The sequence below is a fragment of the Caloenas nicobarica genome, chromosome Z (assembly GCF_036013445.1).
Source record: "Caloenas nicobarica isolate bCalNic1 chromosome Z, bCalNic1.hap1, whole genome shotgun sequence".
NCBI classification, from domain to species: Eukaryota; Metazoa; Chordata; class Aves; order Columbiformes; family Columbidae; genus Caloenas; species Caloenas nicobarica.
Genome location: NC_088284.1, coordinates 108,954,284 through 108,960,364, shown reverse-complemented (window position 1 = coordinate 108,960,364; position 6,081 = coordinate 108,954,284).

The following is a 6,081-nucleotide window of genomic DNA, read 5'->3' as shown; positions in this document are numbered from 1 at the left end:
TAAACTGCCCAGGTTCTGAATGTGTCTGGAATGAACGTACAATAGAGTTGAGGCAGGTGCCCAGGTTTGGGGAGGAGGAGTGGGGGTGTCTGCACCGCACACGCAGGACGTGACCCCGAGAGGAGCAGAGCTGCAGGACACCCGGAGAAACCTGCGCCAGGAGAGAGACGGACGGTAAAACGGGAAAAATACGTGATTGCGTCTTTGCACAGGAAGAACAGTGACTCTCGCTTCCTGAGACTTGCACAACAGCGTTTTTGGAAACCTCAGATCCTTTCCGAGAGTAAAAGATGACAAAAATTAATTACAATAAGGTGACATTTTTATTATTTATACAATAAAGAGACTTTTTAATGTTATTCAAAACACTTTTTTAAATACTGAAAAAGTTGGGTACACCAAAGCCGAAAAATGGCTCTGCTATACACTGCACAGCATTGGTTTAGTCCCTGTATTTGTTTTATGTACAGAAGCATCTGCAAAATGCATTCGAAACACAATATGCACCTTACGGATAAGTGTCATACATGAAAGAAAACTGGAAGGATACAACCTGCGTGTGCAAATTAACTAACAATATAATTGATTGCACTGAATCAATAGATTTAAAATAGAATTTTTGAAGTACCTTTTTGCACATAAAATGAAGCAGCTTTCAAGTTCAGTAAGTCTTTATACTGCAAAAAACATTAAGTACATTCACAATCTATGTTAATAAAGTAGTAAATATTTCTTCATTCAGCTTTATTTACATTAATACTGTAATTAAACTGAAAAGTACAGTTAGTCATTTGTAATATAGCAATCTTTTAACACATACAAAAATGACCATTTTTCTGTATATAATTTAAGCTCAAAATCACAATTATCTCAAAATATTAATTACAATACAGCCATCTCCATCATAATTAAACATGTCTTTTATAAAATGGTAAAATTTTTAATAAAGTAAGCTGTTGGTTGGGCCCGGGATACAGTACTCGCGAGTAGAAAAGGGCCGAGCGCTGGGACCTGTGGGCGCAGCCGGGAAGGCCCCAGGAATTCCTGCGCCATGCGGGGATGTCGCTGCAGACCCTTGCCTGGAACTGCCTGGGAAGGGGATGGGCTAAAGGCTTTTTATTTATTTTTTACGAGAAACTATTCTATGATTTGCAAATACCATCTGTTGAAATCTGCTTTTCCCTGACCGCTGCCGCAGAGCCACCCGCCGTCCCCAACAGTGTGCAAAACGAAACCAAGCCACCACCTAATTCCTATCCTGTCCAAACTGCTGGCCTGAAAGTTGTATCGGCCCGTTGTATTCTGCTCCCACCGGCACGGCCAACACGTGAAATAAATCCTTAGTGCTTGAAACGCAATGGTACATGTTTGCGCGCTTGCTCAGAGTGGAATTTTGGAGGGCAGAGGAGGGGAACGGGCGCTGTGGCAGGATGGGCTGCGGGTGCTCAGCAGCAGGGAGCTCGACTGCACATCAAACCTCATTCACACTTGGAAATTCTAGCTGTAAACCCCCCGGTGACACCCGCTGCTGAGGTAGGTGCTGACCCCACGACAGCGGCTGCTCACCCCCTGCGCCTGGCGGGGACGGCGGCAAAGGGACACGGGGGTCAGACCCGTTTCTGTGGGGCGGGGAGGAGCCGGGGGGCACAGAGCCGGCACTAACCCCCCCGAGCCCCCGAAATCAACACCCCGAGCCCCAGCGCCCGGCACTGAGCCCGGCTCTGCCCCTGCGCCCACGTCCTGCACGCAAGCACATCGAAATGGGGGGGGTGCACTTAACACTGCCTGTGCATTTGCTGTTGCATATATCTCTATCAGATATATACACATATATACACATTGCTATAAACAAGCTTTTTTTTTTTGATTGCATAAGGTAATTAGATGCTATATTACAAGCCAGAGAGGTTTAACCAGGGAACATCTTTACATTCAAAGTGCTTATTAGCAGCAGCAAACCAATTTCCTGAACATTTCCTACTGTAATTTTTAGCTGAATTTTTGGCTCACGAAGCTCAGTGGTGTTCTAGAGCACAGGAGCTCACTTTGCAGGTGCTCCTGTACCAGCTAAAAATACGGCTGTTGCAGCAGCGTTTCCAAGGTCTTTTCATCCCCGCTCAGCAAAAGGCCACTCTGCAAAAGCTGCCGCAGCCTTTCCCAATGAACCCCTGGCAATTGCTGCCGTCGCTGCCCCACGGACGCACCGCACGCGCCTTGGGGACAACCCGGGTGTCACACACATGGCTCGGCCCTGCCCGGGTCCCTGCGCTGAGTCCCTCTGGGACGCCCTGTCCTGTCCTGCCCTTGTCCCCCTCCGGGACCCCCTGTCCTGTTTCCCTGGGACCCCCTGTCCTGTCCCCTGTGGGACCCCCTGTCCTGTTTCCCTGGGACCCCCTGTCCTGTCCCCTGTGGGACCCCCTGTCCTGTTTCCCTGGGACCCCCTGTCCTGTCCCCTGTGGGACCCCCTGTCCTGTTTCCCTGGGACCCCCTGTCCTGTCCCCTGTGGGACCCCCTGTCCTGTCCCCTGTGGGACACCCCGTCCCCACCCCGGGAGCTGCGCGGGTCCGCGAGACGCGTGTGCAGACAGGGACACGTTGCAAATTATCTTGGAAAACATCAAACCAGATTTGAGGTCGTTAAATGAGAGCTATTATGAACAACTGTCTTCTCAATTTCGCCGTTTATCAACACCCAGATACAAACTGCAAAATGGGGAAATTCTGAGGACGGGGGAGTCCTGCAGGTTTCCTGGTGCTGGGCTTTTTTTTTTCTCTAAATAAAAAAAGCATTTTGGAAGCAGCTTTTTTTCTTTTTGTTTTTCCTCCCCCTTAAGAGCAGCCTTGTGACAAGGCTGCAGAAAAGCAGGCGTGTTCCCCCCAGCCTGGCCGCTGGTCTGGGCACACATGGGATTTCTACTTCATATTTAGTAAATAAAAACCAACAATATCATAACCATGTGCAAAGCATGAACTTAACCTGGCACCCGACCTGCGAACTCGGTCGCGTTTGTGTCTGTCAGGTTACGGGAGACCTTCCAGAAAAGACAAAAGGTACAAGTCATTTCGAAGGACTAATGTAAAAATCCTAAGTAGTCCCATTAAAGTAATTTTAATTGCTTATAATATTAGTCCCAGGTAAACATCAATTCTGCCAACTGGAATAAAAAGAATGCCAAAAAGAAAATATTCGGTATTTGGGGGGCTGTGGGGGTTGGTGTTAAAGCTCCAAACTCTCCCCCAAGTCCCTTTGTGGAGCCGGGGGAGTTTTGGCTGAGTGAAGGACTTAACTGCGCTCAACTTTATCGTAATTTCCTTTTCATTATAATCTGTTAATGGAAGCACTCAGCAATCTTGACACACAGCCTGACTGACTGTGCCGATGCTTGGGATCCGACAAACACAGCGCGCGGAAAAGCGGCCGCGCACGGAGCTCGGGCCGAACGAGCGCTGAAGCTCGCCTGATTTTCTTCCCTTTCCCACTTTTACCTGTCGGTCGGTCCCCTGGTTCGAGGTCCGGAGGCAGAGCCCCCATGTCCCTCCCGCTCCCCACCTTCCTGGTGCTACGTGCGCAATCTGGTTTTTCCACCCAAAGCCGAGGCCTGGGCGGGACCTGGGGCTGTTGGTGGCGGAACGGGCTGCGTGGGCACGCGCAGAAAAGGGCTTTTCTGCAGGAAAAGACAAAGTTCCCCACAGGGGAACTGAGGTGCCTAAATGTCTATTAAGGGACCTCATTCCCATTCAACGTATAATTAACTAAAAGCTGCGTAGGTGTCTGCAATTTTCTAAACACTATGTCAAACCCTATTTCTTTCTTTAAAGGGCAATAAGGACTTAAGAATGGCGATTTTTGCCTCTGAAATGCCATGAATGTTAGAAAAGTTTCAGATGGACCTTCCCAGAGCCCGTGTGATTCGATGGCACATCATAAAATCACGTTCTTGATACGGAAAACTGAAAGCTCAAAAAAATTGAGCGGATAACAATCCAATCGCGTGAATTCAGCGAGCTTTTTCAGCCTGTGGTACCGAGATTGTAATTTACTGAAAAATATTAATTATTTAAATTTATGTTCTGAACATCGCCAAATCATCTACTCACATTGTAAGTGTGGGATGAGGGGGCTGCTCTGGCTCGCGCGGTGCCCACGGGACAGCAGCTCCCAGCGAGAAAACCGTGCCGACCGAGTGACACTCCTGGGATACGGGAACCTGCGCGCTCAGCTCCGAATCGACGTTTCAGTAATATTTATACTAACAAAGACAATCATTGCTGCTGATGGAGGAGCAAAAGGGAGACGCAAACACCCGCACAGAGGTGGGGGTGTCCCCTGCAGCCGGGCGCGGGTGCAGCTGCCACAGAGCCAGGGAAACAAAGGAAAAAAAAAGGAAAAAAAATCCAAACAATTAAAAAGCTTGTGCTTCATAATAATATCAGGGCTTAGTTTCTACTCTACCTGCTCACCGACTGATTTGTAATGTAATTTTTATGTATGGGGCACTCCATCTCTCCTATGTGCACAGGTGGTTTTCATGATACGACCCTTCTGTCCCGACCAGAACGAGCCTTTCGCAGAGCCACCGGTGCCGAACGGCGGGGCCGGCCTTGGGAAGCCTGAGCTCACTGGGAAACCTCATCCGCAGCGGCTGCGACCAGCGCGGGGCAGGATCTGACACGTCCCTGTGCTCCCCGCACGGGCCGAGCCCCCGGTCTCCTGCGGTGCTGCGAGCGCAAGGAGAGGAGAAACCAGCAGCGCGAGGCTGGGACAGCGGCCAGCGCCAAAGCACGGCGTGACCTCAGCACGCTTATCTCAGGGACTTCGGTTTGCCTCAAGCCTGGCCTAAGCCCCTCGCCCACCCGCGCGGGACCTCCCGGTACGGGGGTGGGTCAGGATGTTGGGGACACGCTGGCTAATGGGGACACATCGGCTAAAGGGGACACATTGGCTAGCAGGGACACATCAGCTAACGGGGACACATCGGCTAGTGGGGACACATCGGCTAGTGGGGACACATCGGCTAAAGGGGACACATCAGCTAAAGGGGACACATCGGCTAACGGGGACACAGCGGCTAGTGGGGACACAGCGGCTAGTGGGGACACATCGGCTAAAGGGGACACATCGGCTAAAGGGGACACATCGGCTAATGGGAACACATCGGCTAGTGGGGACACATCGGCTAGTGGGGACACATCGGCTAGCGGGGACACCAGCTAAAGGGGACACATCAGCTAGCGGGGACACATCAGCTAGTAGGGACACATCGGCTAATGGGAACACATCGGCTAGTGGGGACACATCGGCTAAAGGGGACGCTGAGGGCACCGTGCCCAGGACCGCAGCGGAGCCCCACAAAGGGATTTTCATCCCTCTGCCCCCACAGAGCAGACAGGGCTTTGCACAGAACGGCACCATTGTCCTTTGAAGCCTGGTTTAATTGGGAGTGTAATTACCTCCACCGGTGCGCGCGTGCTGGGAAGAGCAGAAAGGTTTCCTGGCCGTGCCCCGATCCGCAGCTCCTCTCCGCTCTGACCCAGGATTTTCGGGGTGTTTCGATGCTCCCCCTGCACCCGTCACCAGGTCAACGCAAACTGGGGACCCTCCAAACATTGGCGGGGAGGTTTTCTGGTGTTTTTCCGCCTTGCTGTCAGTTACAAACACGAAGGACGCTCGAGCTGCTGCACCAGCGGCTGTGCAGAACTCCGTGCGGTCACAATCCTCTGCCGGGACCAGCACCAGGACTTTGACCCGAAGGGTTTTCAAACTGTGTATTTCACTGGGAAAGCTCGTCCCGGGCTCAGCATCACTCACTGCTCCCCCTGCGACTCAGCACATCTTCAATCAAATCTGCTCGCCTTCATTTTAGAGACCGCAGCTCAAAGAAAGGATCCGGTAAAGGTTAAAGCCTCCCTGGCAGCGAATATAGCGAGCAGGGGCGAGCACAGACCAGAGCGAAAACACAACCACGCAGGGCTGGGGGAACGGGCAGGGGAGTAAAGGGCTTATAATTTTAAATTAAAAAGTTAAATAATAAAATCAGCAGCAATGAAAGGAGTTTTGCTGCCACCCGCCGCAACCTTCGTC